The following is a 15,495-nucleotide window of genomic DNA, read 5'->3' as shown; positions in this document are numbered from 1 at the left end:
GCAGAAGAATAAGGAGTGATTTCATTCTTACTTAGCATTATAAGTTGACATGTTTTCTCTAATTTCACAGGTTTAAACATGGGCTGGATGTATGAATGCCTTCACAAGTGTACACCGGTCTGAGTGAACAGACAACACATGCATAACTCCCACCTTATTCCTCCTAATTTTTGTTTTACTTCTGATTTTCTTGCAGCCTAAAATATTGAGGGGGATTCCTAAAGGTTACCACAAAGTATAGATTGTATGTACACTTAGTATAATCTTTCAGATTAAATAGACAGCACAAAAATGTGGTAGGGATGTTTTTGAACACATATTGTGTACACTTAGTGTAGGTGTTCATGAATCTGGCTAATGTGTTAATCTTAAAAGGTAGGAAGTAACCATTTAGTTAGTGGTCTAAACTGTACAACACAGAATGATTAGCTATACGGAAAGAGAAAATTTGCTTTACAATCTTCCGGGGGGGGGGGGGGGTGAGCCCTTAGTGGGAGTGCAGAGCAGCTGTTCCAGAGCATTTGCACTGAAAAAGACCAGGAATCTATGAACCTGCAAGTTAGTGGTTGTATAAGTTTCCCAGTTTATGGGAGGGTAGTTAAAATCACCCATGAGTAGTGTGTTGAGCTGAATGGTAAGGCATTCTAGCAACTTCAGGTATGAGGAGTGGATTTCATGGTTTATGCTTGTGGACCTGTAGCTAGTGGCAATATGGTGAGGGATTTTGACTGTGGTCAGCTGGACATGGTGTAGCTCAAGCAAGTCATCCTGCTTGCCCAATCTAAAAGTGTGATTGCTTTTCATGTAAATGTAAACACCTCCTCCTTTCATTTTTTTCATTTACAGAGGGTGGTCTGAATGTGAGATAAGCATTGTAGCCTTCCACTGCTGGAGTACATCTCTTTAAGTGCACAGACATCAGCATTCTTCAGGGCAAGGACAGCTTCCAGGGAGTGCAGTTTCCTGTTAAGACTCCTAGCACTGAGCAGTAGTACCTTCAGCTTGGTATTAGGAGAATTTGTTACATTGATAGGTCTAATAAAGCAGACAACCCAACACATAAGTCTGACAGTCTGAAATGACCTTGGTAGTCTGTAGAAAGTGAAAGGATACACACACATGGTGAATACTGCCATGCTCCTGGTCACCAAGCAACAACCTGCTTCCATGTCAGATCCATAGATTTAGACTACAGTGTGTTGCATTGCTTAGGGAATAAGTGACTAGCCTATCACAACTTTCAGTAGTGCACCTCACTGAAAAAGATGCATTTTTGACTTTTCCTGAATGTGATAACATAGTATATTCAATGGATGCCACTGCAGTGCAGAGCAAAGGCCATTTCCTTGGATTGTAGTAACCTCACAGTTGGTGATATTCAGAAATAGGTTTACTCTCACACAAAAGCAGCTTCAGGACTTCCAATATAAACTTTTAGTTTTCATCTACATGCAGAATTTGAAATCCTCACTTTCAGATTTGTGACATGGAAGCTCCATTTTCTAAATAAGGATCTGATATTTTATCCATATTCTTTGATTTATTCTTTCTCTGTTTTTTTTTTTTCAAACACTGTTGAGCTTCGAAGTATCATACAACATAGTTATTGCCTCAGTCACTCCTCTACCTGGCTAATAAAAATCAACAACAACAAATAAATGCAAAAGTGAAGTCACAGCATTGCATGCCCCATTGAAACACTTTGTAATTGCTTTGCAATATTTGTAACATTTCAAGACAAGAATCTGTACTATCATTTATTCTGTTAGTGTAACTTTTCCTATACATTCTGAAGTTTTTTTTTTTAAGAAAACATCCATTATAGAAAGAAAGTTGTATAACTCACCCCTTACAACTCCTACAGATTTCAAAATTTGAAGATTTTCTTATCCTTCTGAAAAACGCGGCAACTAAAGAAACAATGGCAAAAAAGAATAGGATTTATTGTAACTAACTCAAGAATTATCCTTGGTTGAAGGTATTAGCCCTCATTGAAACATTGTCATCTTGGATTTTATTAATTCAATTTTTCTTTATCATTTTTATGCATGTTTTGTGTTAATCGTTAATAATTCGGTCTCAGGCATTTTGTATATAATGTAAATAATTGCATTAGTAATTTATCCTAAAACAATATGTTTTAAGCTGTTTACTTATTATATTTCAATTGATACACCATCTAATCATTTTAAAAGTTTAATAAAATATTTTAACCAGCAAAAAAAAAAAAACTCGTACAACCTTACCATATTTTAATGTTTCATTATCTAATGATTAGCATATTAAAGAACACATACATATGCCAGAACAATTTCTTGAGCATAGCTATGGTCAAAGGTTGAAAAAAGTGGTCTCATTCATATCCTGGTACTCAGTTAGTCAAGAGTGCAGCAAGATAAGTACTATCCAGAAGAAGGAGAAAGTATTAAACAGCTAGCAAATAATGAATGTAGAAAGAGTTGACTTGTGAGAAAATATTAGGAGCATAGATACCTTCAGGGGTATTTCTGTGAGCAGTGCATGATGGGAACAATAGCTTTCTTAAGAGCACCTTTGTTTATTTCATAGTGCTCTTATTCATAAAATTAGTATTTAAATATCAGACAGTGTGGACTGCATTAATTAGTTTAAGACTGCTGTCTACACCTAAGTATTATAAGTGGTAAACCCCGGGGTGTGGACTGCATTAATTAGTTTAAGACTGCTGTCTACACCTAAGTATTATAAGTGGTAAACCCCGGGGTAAGGCTACCCAGACCATTTATAAGGAGATATATGCTTATTAGGTCATATGTGCTGGGCAGTACTTACAGCATTCCTCTTAGGGAATGCCAGCTTCTAAACATTAAGTTAGTCAAGATAAAATTTTCCATCTGCTACTCTATAGCTCCACATTCTTGGATTTTGTGTTTTTTTGTGGCTTGATTGATCAATTACTAACCAACAAATCCAGTATGTTCACGTCCCTTTTCAAGGGCAACCCAAGCAGCACAGTCTCATTAAATGACATTTTTAGAGTCAAACTTTAGGCAAATAGAGTCTGAGGGGGTCAAACAATTACATGACAAAGCTCATTAGTAGCTCACAGCCTTAAACATGTGAGGTAACTGCAGATTTGGTGACCCCGTTTTCAAATAAGGACTTGAGCACAGGTGTATTAAAGCAGCATCTGCACTAAAACAATCTGGGAAATGACCCTGTGGAGACCAAATATCTGAGGACACTTTTGCATGTCAAGGGGCTTAATTCACATCATGGAGTTCTAAGTATTCCAATGTCTTCATCTCTTTAGTGTCAAGTTTGTTTCTGTTAAGCAGGATCTTTTCTGTGAAGGGCAGGAAGTAATTAACTTCCTGCTTCATTAAGTCATTGATTGTAAGTTTCTCCTCATCTAAGCCATTTGAGCACAAACCGGGTACCTCTCTGCTTAGAAATGCTTCTCTATATAGTCAACATTAGCGAAACTGCGGTGGTGGTGCTGCGGTAGCATTGTCACCTCACAGTAAGATGTTGTCCTGTTCGATTCTCAGCTAGAGACATGCGTGAATGGGCGTACTTTCGTTGAAGGTTGTGCATCAGGGCCAGCAACTCGGCACGTAAAAATCTACTGCCAATCATTAGCAGACCGGAGTTTCGCTGTGGCGACCCCTAACTGGGAAAAGCCAAAAGACACAACAGCATTAACTGTACTGCTGGAATACCCTGTGTAACACTTTTGGCTGGTCCACTCTGTATTAGTACCCACTGCTGTGTGTGTGTGTGTGTGTGTGTGTGTGTGTGTGTGTGTGTGTGTGTGTGTGTGTGTGTGTGTATGTGTTGTGTATATGACAGAGGATAACTTGTACATATTTGTGTTAAGCCTACCCTCAGAAACTTTAAGTCGTTAATGAGCCATTTTAGAGTACCAAGCCTGTGTAATATTCCCATATAAAATCCAATCTTGTGCTTCTCACACTGTCTTGAGTACAATGAACATTTGTCCAGGAAATTTTGCATCACAAATTAAATAGTTTATGTTTGATCTTACTTTAAAGGAACCTCCATGATTTATGGGCAGCCCACACAGTAAGTGAATTCTGTCTGATTACATCATATCTGAATGTGTTTTGATATAATGTTCAGGTAACAAGAACGGGAGTGCAAAATTATAGAATGCTGGTGGACAGGAGTAGTATAGGATATTACAAAATGAATGTGGAGAAGAGCATATAGAGTTACAGAATGCTGGTGTAGAATGGTGGTACAGAGTTACAGAATGCTGGTGTAGAATGGTGGTACAGAGTTACCAAATGCTGGTGTAGAATGGTGGTATAGAGTTACAGAATGCTGGTGTAGAATGGTGGTATAGAGTTACAGAATGCTGGTGTAGAATGGTGGTATAGAGTTACAGAATGCTGGTGTAGAATGGTGGTACAGAGTTACAGAATGCTGGTGTACAATGGTGGTATAGTGTTACAGAATGCTGGTGTAGAATGGTGGTACAGAGTTACAGAATGCTGGTGTAGAATGATGGTATAGAGTTACAGAATGCTGGTGTAGAATGGTGGTACAGAGTTACAGAATGCTGGTGTAGAATGGTGGTACAGAGGTACAGAATGCTGGTGTAGAATGGTGGTATAGAGTTACAGAATGCTGGTGTAGAATGGTGGTATAGAGTTACAGAATGCTGGTGTAGAATGGTGGTATAGAGTTACAGAATGCTGGTGTAGAATGGTGGTATAGAGTTACAGAATGCTGGTGTAGAATGGTTGTATAGAATTACAGAATGCTGGTGTAGAATGGCGGTATAGAGTTACAGAATGCTGGTGTAGAATGGTGGTATAGAGTTACAGAATGCTGGTGTAGAATGGTGGTATAGAGTTACAGAATGCTGGTGTAGAATGGTGGTATAGAATTACAGAATGCTGGTGTAGAATGGTGGTATAGAATTACAGAATGCTGGTGTAGAATGGTGGTATAGAGTTACAGAATGCTGGTGTAGAATGGTGGTATAGAGTTACAGAATGCTGGTGTAGAATGGTGGTATAGAGTTACAGAATGCTGGTGTAGAATGGTGGTATAGAGTTACAGAATGCTGGTGTAGAATGGTGGTATAGAGTTACAGAATGCTGGTGTAGAATGGTGGTATAGAGTTACAGAATGCTGGTGTAGAATGGTGGTATAGAGTTACAGAATGCTGGTGTAGAATGGTGGTATAGAGTTACAGAATGCTGGTGTAGAATGGTGGTATAGAGTTACAGAATGCTGGTGTAGAATGGTGGTATAGAGTTACAGAATGCTGGTGTAGAATGGTGGTATAGAATTACAGAATGCTGGTGTAGAATGGTGGTATAGAGTTACAGAATGCTGGTGTAGAATGGTGGTATAGAGTTACAGAATGCTGGTGTAGAATGGTGGTATAGAGTTACAGAATGCTGGTGTAGAATGGTGGTATAGAATTACAGAATGCTGGTGTAGAATGGTGGTATAGAATTACAGAATGCTGGTGTAGAATGGTGGTATAGAGTTACAGAATGCTGGTGTAGAATGGTGGTATAGAGTTACAGAATGCTGGTGTAGAATGGTGGTATAGAGTTACAGAATGCTGGTGTAGAATGGTGGTATAGAGTTACAGAATGCTGGTGTAGAATGGTGGTATAGAGTTACAGAATGCTGGTGTAGAATGGTGGTATAGAGTTACAGAATGCTGGTGTAGAATGGTGGTACAGAGTTACAGAATGCTGGTGTAGAATGGTGGTATAGAGTTACAGAATGCTGGTGTAGAATGGTGGTATAGAGTTACAGAATGCTGGTGTAGAATGGTGGTATAGAGTTACAGAATGCTGGTGTAGAATGGTGGTATAGAGTTACAGAATGCTGGTGTAGAATGGTGGTATAGAATTACAGAATGCTGGTGTAGAATGGTGGTATAGAGTTACAGAATGCTGGTGTAGAATGGTGGTATAGAGTTACAGAATGCTGGTGTAGAATGGTGGTATAAAGTTACAGAATGCTGGTGTAGAATGGTAGTATAGAGTTACAGAATGCTGGTGTAGAATGGTGGTATAGAGTTACAGAATGCTGGTGTAGAATGGTGGTATAGAGTTACAGAATGCTGGTGTAGAATGGTGGTATAGAGTTACAGAATGCTGGTGTAGAATGGTGGTATAGAGTTACAGAATGCTGGTGTAGAATGGTGGTATAGAATTACAGAATGCTTGTGTAGAATGGTGATATAGAGTTACAGAATGCTGATGTAGAATGGTTGTATAGAGTTACAGAATGCTGGTGTAGAATGGTGGTATAGAGTTACAGAACGCTGGTGTAGAATGGTGGTATAGAGTTACAGAATGCTGGTGTAGAATGGTGGTATAGAGTTACAGAATGCTGGTGTAGAATGGTGGTATCGAGTTACAGAATGCTGGTGTAGAATTGTGTTATAGAGTTACAGAACGCTAGAGGAGTGTGAAAGTATAGAATTATATAAAGCCAGTGAAGAACAGAGGCATAGGATTAAAGAATGCTATTAGATATGGGTGGTATAGAATTACAAAATGCTGGTGAATGGTGGAGAGGGATAGTACAGAATTACAAAAAGCAGGCAGAAAATCCATTCATCCATCCACAACTCCTTTTTCCCATTTTTTTACAAATGGGTTTGGGGTACTTCAACAGTGACAATCAACTAGAGCCAATGATTACAATGCTAGGTGGCTAGCCTTGCTGTAGTAGTTCTTCCACACCACACACTCCACGCTCACACCAATCACCAATTTAAAGTGTCCATTCCACCTGCTACACGTCTTTGGAATATGGAAGGAAACCAGAGCACCTAGACAAATCCCTCATGGACACAAGGAGGACATACAAACTCCACACAGAAAGCACCCTAGCCTAGAATTGAACCAGAGAACCTCTTGCTGTGAGGCAACAACACTATCCACTGTGCCATTGTGCTGCCCAGTATACTGCAACATAGAAGCATTATGAGCACATATGGAGCACTATAACAAGTTATCCATTAAGAATAACAACTCAAATTATGTGTGATTCACAAGGTATCTTTTTAAAGGGCAGCAGACTAGAAAAAGAAGTTTTCACTCTGCTCTTCAGTTAGTCCCACCCACCCTCCCTGTTTTTGTTTTGGTGTTAATCTTAGTGGCCTTGCAGCTGCCCGCCCCTCTTGTAAATTTGTGTTTGGATACTCCTTCTGGGCCCATCTCATTTGCTCACTCAACTGAGTGCAGTGAGATCATATTCTGATTTCAGGCACTCCTACTGTGTACAAAGAGAGCATCTGGGAAACAGAAAAAAAAATTTAAGCTTGTTTCCTGCCTTTCCTGTTAAGTGGTATAGACTTATTTGTAGGCTTCTGAGCCCCCAAGCCCTTCTGTGTTGGAGGGAAGCCTTCTAGCTTAGTTTTTTTCCCTATAACTAGCCAGTTTTCTAGTTTCAGCACTCAAATCTGTTTCTTTGATCTCAGCACTTGTTCAGAAAAAAAAAAAAAAAAAAAATTTCATCTGCTTTTACTGTACTTGTGTTTCTACCTACTTTTTTTACTTTTGCATCATCTTAAAAGTACTCAATTGTATTTATTACTGCTTGGTGTAACTCATTCTAAGCCTTCTGGTTTAAACACTTGGGCTTCGGACCAGTTGTTTTGCACTGAGAGGGTTTGTGGTCTGCACTGTAGTGAGCTTACATCCTTCTAGGTTGGGAACTGCTGATTGAGGGCTCAGTGTCTGTTATTCTAAAAGTGTATTAATTCTGGTTTAAGCACTTGGGCTTTCAGGCCAGTTATTTTACATTAAGAGGGTTCGTGGTCTGCACTCTTGTGGGAGGAGAGGCTGGACTCTGCCCTTCTGAGCTGGGAATTTCTGATTGAAGGCTTATAGTGCATGCATATCTGAACTGCTTCTTACTGAAGTTGGTGCCTTGTTTGCTGTGGCATAGACTGGATTCGGGCCTGCTGGATCTAGCTTTGTTTGTGTAACTTGAGCACTAATCCAGGCATTCTCTAAAGTATTCAATTGTATTTATTACTGCTTGGTAGTAACTTGATTAAAGTTTAGCTGTCATTCTAAGTCTTTTGGATTAAGCACTTGGGCTTCAGACCAGTTGTTTTACATTAGGAAGGTTTGTGGCATGCACTGTGGTGGCAGGACAGGTAGCTTTCATCCTTCTAAGTTGGGAACTGCTGATTGAGAGCCCAGTGTCTGTTATTCTTAAAGTGTATTAGTTCTGGTTTAAGCACTTGGGCTTCAGGCCAGTTATTTTACATTAAGAAGGTTTGTGGTCTGCACTCTTGTGGGAGAAGAGGCTGGACTCTGCCCTTCTGAGCTGGGAATTTCTGGTTAAAGGTTTATAGTGCCTGAATATTTGAACTGTATCTTACTGAAATTGGTACACCTTGTTTGCTGTAGCATAGACTAGATCCAGGCCTGCTGAATATAGCTTTGTTTATATGCTTGTTGTTTGTTTGCTTGTTATTTCCCTGGAACGCTAATTCCACCTAATACGTGGCTTGTCAGCGCTTCTGTGGATCGCTAGTGATATCTGCATTGCTTACTGTACTTATTTCCTTGTTTCACTTGAAAGAAAGTTACTGTTTGTTGTTTTTGCATTTAAGTTACCTGTAACACATTGCACTTAAGTTACCTGGCACTTGCTCACTAAAGCAATTATATAAGTCAGCACTAAAAATTAAAAGCACTACACCCTCACTCCCCACTGGCACTGGTTTTCAATTATTAAGGAATTCCCAATATTATTCTAGCATGTCCAAAGGTCAGTTGTCAATCTCCTCTCCGGTCCAGCTGGTGAATCTGGGAATTTTGAGGCAATGTTACAACTGCCTCATGTACACAGACAACCCTCTCCTCCTCCCAACAAATTCCAACACATGTGAGAGATGCAATCATATAGCCAAACTGGAGGCCAAGCTCTCTCAACTCAGTACTGGCATAACCAGTCAGGAGGAGAAGGAAACCACACTCACTACAATTCCAGTCTCACATAGACCTACCATGACAGCAAACCAAACACATAATCACACAAAAACATACTCGAGGCTCTAAATAAAGATCTGCCAAGCAGCAGAGACCTCCAAAGCAGACACCCAAGCAGCCGCTACCCCAAAACAAAACACGTGCAACACATATCTCACAAAGCCAGTGTGCCAAACAGTCACAGCCCTTAAGACTAAACAACACACCTGATACACTTGTAATAGGTGACTCTATCGTCAGGCACACTGACGTCCCGCTCACCAGGCTGAACAAGGAGAGGGTCACGGTGAGCAGCCTGTCAGGCGCTAGGATCCGCCACATAACACAAGCACTCAGGTCACTCCAAGGCAAGTACAAATATGACTCAGTCATTGTCCACGCTGGTGTGAATGACCTGAGACGTACCTCCCTGGACTACATGAAAAGAGATATAAAGGAGCTCTCTGAGCATGTAGCCCAGGCCGGTATGACCCTGACCTTGAGTAGCATCTTACCCTCACCAAGAATGATGCCACAATATGAAGACAAGATGATCAATTTCAACAATTGGCTTAAGTACTGGTGTCATTCAAAGGGGATACAATGCCTGTCAGCTTGGGATGATATGCTCGACAAGCCACGATGCTTCGCTAGGGATGGCTTGCACCTGTCACCCCTGGGCTTTCGGATATTGGCAAAGGCTCTTGCTACCCCCATAGTGCCTTTTTTAGGCAAGGCTCAAAAGACAAACCCACCTCCATAGGTAACACAAGGGATAAGAAACTAAGAGTAATGCTACTCAACGCCAGAAGTCTAAACCTCAAGATGCACGACTCAAACTCTCCTTAGCATGGAGAACATCGATATCTTTGCAGTAACAGAAACCTGGTTCAGGGCTCCTGAGAGCACCCCAGCACTACCAGATTATACCTCATACCATGCTTTTCGGCCCCAAAACTTGGACCGAACCACAAAAGGAGGGGGAGTATCGATATTCATCAAAGATACCCACACCTCCAGGTTGGTGGCAAAGCACGAAGCATCAGAGACTATCCATGTGCAACTAACAGTGGGTAAAACTGTCTTCCAGTTTATAGCCTGCTACAGACCACCCTCCCAAACCCAGGAACCCCACTGGGCCTTCCTGAGAACACTGGAAAATATGAAGGTCTCTCCAAACACCATTATATTGGGCGACTTCAACTACCCAAACATAGACTGGGAGCATTACTCTAGCTCCAACACCCTAGCCCAAAGGTTCCTAGAATTTATAAACTCAAATGCTATGGAACAACTTGTTACCACTCCCACAAGAGGGGAAAACATACTGGACCTGATCATCACCAACATGGGGACTCTATGCTCCAGACCAGAAGTGTATCCCTCACTGGTAAGATCAGACCATAAACTAATCTCACTGGATATTCACATCCCGACCCCACCCCGTGCCCAGAAAACCACAGTGAAAAACTTCTCTAAAGCAAATTTTACACTCCTCAAAACTGAGGTGGAATCCTTCAAAGCCCCGGGCCTGTGGAAAATACGGCCCAGACCGCAGAATACTTTATAAACGCATTCTATGAACACCTTCAGGAATGCATGGATCATGCGATCCCAAATAAAACCAAGACCCAATCCTCCAAAGGCAGACGTCCTATCTGGTGGACCCCAGCCATAAACAAACTATACAATAGAAGGAGGAAGCTACTAAATGATAAAGCAAAATCCCAAAAGGGAAGGCATCACTGATCAGTATTAGCAAAAACTACGGGCACTCATAAAATTGTCTAAGGCCAGCTTCAAGAGAAAAATTGCACAGGACACTAAGGATAATCACAAGGCTTTCTTTAGTTATGTTAGGAACCTGGGTGGTAATTCCCAGATATGCTCAGAATTAGTCCAAAATGACAAAAAAATACACCGAACCCACAGACATTGCCAACATCCTAGCTGACAGGTTCAGCGCAAACTTCTCCCCCTCCCCACCAAAAGGGCAAATATCTATCCCAGCAGAGTGCTTCCCCCCTGACATCTCAGATGCTCAGGTAAGAGCCGCCTTCTCCAAAGCAAAAAACCCAGCATCAATGGGACCAGATGGTGTCCTGGGCTGCGTCCTACATGAACTCAAAGAAGAGCTAAACCCAAACATAAAACTACTGTTCAATCTCAGCCTTACTACAGGATATGTGCCCAAAGAGTGGCGTACAGCAACAGTGGTCCCTCTCCATAAAGGTGGTGCCTCAACGGATCCTGGAAACTATCGCCCCATAAGCCTGACTAGCTTGGTCTGCAAAGCTATGGAAAGGATCATCATGGACCTCATAAATAAAGATATTGGGGACCTACAAACACTGGATCCTACCCAGTTCGGCTTTGTTAAGGGCAGATCCTGCCTCTTAAACCTGGTTGATTTCTTTGAAACAGTCACCAAGGCCATTGACGAGGGAAGGTGGTCCACACAGCCTACCTGGACCTCGCAAAGCCTTCGATACAATACCCCACTCGGGCATTATAGATAAGCTCACCAGCTTAAATATAAACCCCTATGTCACTAGATGGATTGCAAACTGGCTCAAGGACAGAACCCACATGGTTAGAATTGCTGGAGCCATGTCAGACTCCAAACCAGTTACAAGTGGTGTCCCACAAGGCTCAGTCCTGGGACCTCTCTTGTTCGGTATATATTTCTCGGAGGTACAGGCCAACACGGAAGGACTGTGGCTGACCAAGTTCGCAGATGACTGCAAACTGGGCGCCATAATCGACTCTCCAGCCGACACAAGCATCCTCCAAAAGGGCCTCATAGAAACAGACAACTGGTGCCAGAGCCATGGCCTCAAGCTAAATGCCAAAAGTGTATAGTCATCCCTTTGGCAAAAACAAAGTGCCCACAAATTACCACATAGGTGGAAATCCATTAAGTACAGAAGAAGTAATTAGGGACCTGGGGACCCAAGTTGATAGTAATCTCTCATTTGACAACCATGTGGCCAAAGTGGTTAGAAAACATTTTATATAGCCTACCTACTAATGGAGCGATTTACATCTAGATCAGGCGAGGTCATCGTGCCTCTTTACTCATTCCTCATCAGCCCCATAACTCAGTACAATGCCCTTTGGGATGTACCTTACCAGACACCTGCAGCAACTGGAAAGACCCCAAAAGTACCTCACCAAGAGGATCAAAGGGCTCAAACAGATGCCATATGCTGCCCGGTTAAAGAAACTCCAGCTCTACTCAGTGGCATACCACCTGTTCAGAGGCGATCTGTGCCTGACGTATAAAGCCATGTCCAACCCGGAATTAATGGACATGCTGCACCTCAGAAAATCCAAATCCCACTGAGCTACGCCGAGAGACTTGAACCTCAGCACTGAAATAAATAGGACATGCTGGAGGGACAGATTCATAACCCAGAGGCTCCCTTCACTCTGGAATAAAATCCCAGTCCAGGTTAGGCAGAGTCCCTCATTGACTCTCTTCAAGAGGAATCTTGATGAATGGATGGGAGATCGTAGGTTTACCCCGGGTATCACTTCTGTGTCACTGTTAGACAGAGGCACAGTATACTAACCTCGAAAAAGGGCATAGCAAAATAAATTTAAAATGGGTGGTGAAAGCCAAACACATTCTGGCTAGGCTTATAAATGCCCTAGGGCAGATAGCCTAGTATGAACCTATGAACCTATAATTCTAATTCTTAAACATTTCAGGTTCAAACACAGTATAGAAAGGTTATATATAGCTGTTGGAGGAAGTATTTTACATTCAAAATGTAAGTTTTGTAAGTATTTAATGTCTACACACATATTGTCTCTCTCACTCACACACAACACTAAATGTACATTTAAAACACACGCGATAAAACTCTATTAATAACGTTAGCCATTAAAAGTTTCCTACATGTATTCCTCTTAACTGTCCATTTTTTGGCAGAGTGTCCAGATTTTTACCTATTTTTTATCTGTTCCTCATAAAATTTTTGTAATGCTGGGAAAGCATTGGGGTTGAAGTCCCTAAATAATGACATACATTTGAGTTTTAGACTTCTTATCTTTCAGAAAATGCATGGTAAAACAAATATTGTTATTCTAGCAAGTTTCTAATTTTATAAGAGCAATATTTAAGATCTGTTCCTGTTTCGTGCCTTTGTCTCCCTATTATATTCAGCTTTGTCCATATTTTTTGAGTTAAGAGGTTGCAAGGTATACATACCTCTTCATTTTAAAGAAAAACATACTGTTGTAGCCACTGCTCCATCAGTCTCTCCCACTCACTCACTCACTCACTCACTCACTCACTCACTCACTCACTCACTCACTCACTCACTCACTCACTCACTCACTCACTTTTTCTTTCATGCACACAAGCACTCACTCACCCATGCAGACACAAACATAAACACACACACACAGACATTGCTTTCTGTTTTTTTTTAAGTATCTATTTTTCTTAATTTTGCATTCACTAAACAGCAAAAGCTCTGCTTTGCAAGTGTAAAATAATGGGAACCATTAGGTTTCTTACTATAGCAACTTAATACGCTTTTGTGAATTGCCAGTACATTAACGCAATCAGAGCGGCGATGTGCAGGTCACCCATTCTCTAAGCCCATTTAGAATGCTATCATGACAGGGCAGGCAACACCAAGGTGTGCATGTGTGTGCTTACCTGTACTCGTGTCACCTCTGAGTGTAGTGGACTGCTTGATATGCTGATGTAATTGTTTCTAATGGTCCATGTATGCTGTTGAACTAGTGCCTGTAGCTGGTGACAGTCACATAACGTGACCTGACCATCACTTTCTTCCTAGAATTGGTGAGATGGCAACAGTCATCCTTTTCTTGCTGGACCATCTACCATTCAGTCCTGAAAAATGAATGCAGGTCACTGAGACAGCAAACATGGCTTTATAACTCTGTACCACTAAGCTAGGACTACAGGCCTGTCACATCATCTGAATAATGGAAATGCTACAAAAGTATCATAAAATTATTATAACCCAGTGCCTTATATCAAACTGTGCTCTTATAAGATCATAGGATGATAGCAAGTTACTAGGCAAATACAAGCCTAACCAAGTTTTACCCTTATTTCCATGATCAGCACGTAATGCCAGTGTCCAAGAGGGACACAGATGGAACCTCCAGGATGAATTTATGGTTACCCATCCAATTGTCCAGATTGTGTTTGAAATGGACCAGTGAGGTAGTCTGTTTGACATGAAGTGGAAGTCTGTTCCAAAGGTGTGGTAACCTCTGAGAGACAAATCTATCCCTCCATCAGATTCTATTAATGTCACATACCAGGTTAGGATCTTTAGAGCGAGTAACCCATGTATCATTTCACTCGTGGATATGCAGCATTTCCAATAAAGCAGTGTCAGAGATTGCCTTATATGCAAGGCAAAGATCACCTCTGAGTAGTCTGTATAAAACAGAATAAAGTGACAGTGATTTCAGATGATCCACATAGGACAGATACTGAAGCCTTGAATTTTTCTTGTGAGGAACCTTTGTGGTTTCCCTAATTGCTGCAGGTGCTTGGAAAGGTACCTATCAAAAGGGGTGTTGTACTCAGTTATTGGCCTAATGAGGGAAGAGTACAGGGAGGTTATAACTTCTTTTTTTCTGGAGGCAATGCCCTTACTTATGAGATGAGCAATATAGAATGCCCTTCTTACCAGTGCGCAGACATGGTGGTCAAAGGTAGGGTTGCTGTCAACCTTTGTGCCCAGATCTCCCACCACTGAGTGCATACATAAGGTGTTGCTATTGATGTGGTAGTTAGCAGGAACATCGCTCTTACCAAAAAGGATGATAATACATTTTTTGCATTGAGTTTAAGGCCATGTCTTTGGTGCCAATCATTTGTTTGTGTAAGACCCTCTTGTAGGATGTTGATATCATTTGGAGATTCTATGACCACTCCCAGTTTGCTGTCATCAGCAAACTTTGTCAGCCACAGACCTTTAGTCTTTGCTTGTACTTTAGAGAAATAGATTCCAAACAGTACAGGTCCCAGGTCTGATCCATGTGGAATACCACTGGTTTCAGGTCTGCTTTTGGAGGTGGAGTCCCCTATTTTGACAATATAAGTTCTATCAGTGAGCCAGTTAGTGACTCATCTAATGATATAAGGGTTGATACCTAGCTAGGTGAGTTTGTCAATGATGCCTGCATGGGGGATACTTTCAAAAGCCTTGGCTAAGTCTAGGTAAGCTGTATGCACAGATTTCCCCTTGTCTAGGGGCTTGCAGACTGTCTCAAAGAAGTCCACCAGTTTTAACAGGCATGATGTCTCTTTGATAAATACAAACTAAGTAGGGTCAAGTGTTTGGAGATTAACTATATCTTTGTTAATAAGCCCCATGATGAGTCACTCCATGGCCTTGCAGATAAGGTTAGTCAGGCTAATAGGTCTATAGTTCCTGGGGTTAGCTGAAGCACCACCTTTGTCCAAGGGAATAACTGTGCCCATTTTTCATTCGGCTGGGATGAAGCTGGTGCTTAAACTATGATTGAAAAG

At 41.3% G+C, this 15,495-nt stretch overlaps 1 protein-coding gene across 3 annotated transcripts in view; it reads right to left on the bottom strand.

Annotated features, from left to right (window-relative positions):
• Positions 1–15,495, bottom strand: part of RASGEF1A (RasGEF domain family member 1A) — a 2,436,720-nt gene that overhangs the window by 1,361,881 nt on the left and 1,059,344 nt on the right. For 2 of the 3 annotated variants that reach the window (XM_044056272.1, XM_044056273.1), the window contains one exon: positions 1,847–1,910. The exons of the other annotated variant lie outside the window; for it this stretch is intronic. The gene's annotated coding sequence lies outside the window, so the exon portion shown is untranslated. The remainder of the gene's footprint in view (positions 1–1,846; positions 1,911–15,495) is intronic. 3 annotated transcript variants of the gene reach the window in all.

This window comes from Protopterus annectens, chromosome 14.part0, assembly GCF_019279795.1.
Source record: "Protopterus annectens isolate FY-2018-M chromosome 14.part0, PAN1.0, whole genome shotgun sequence".
NCBI classification, from domain to species: domain Eukaryota; kingdom Metazoa; phylum Chordata; order Ceratodontiformes; family Protopteridae; genus Protopterus; species Protopterus annectens.
This window is presented reverse-complemented; position numbering and strand designations above follow the sequence as displayed.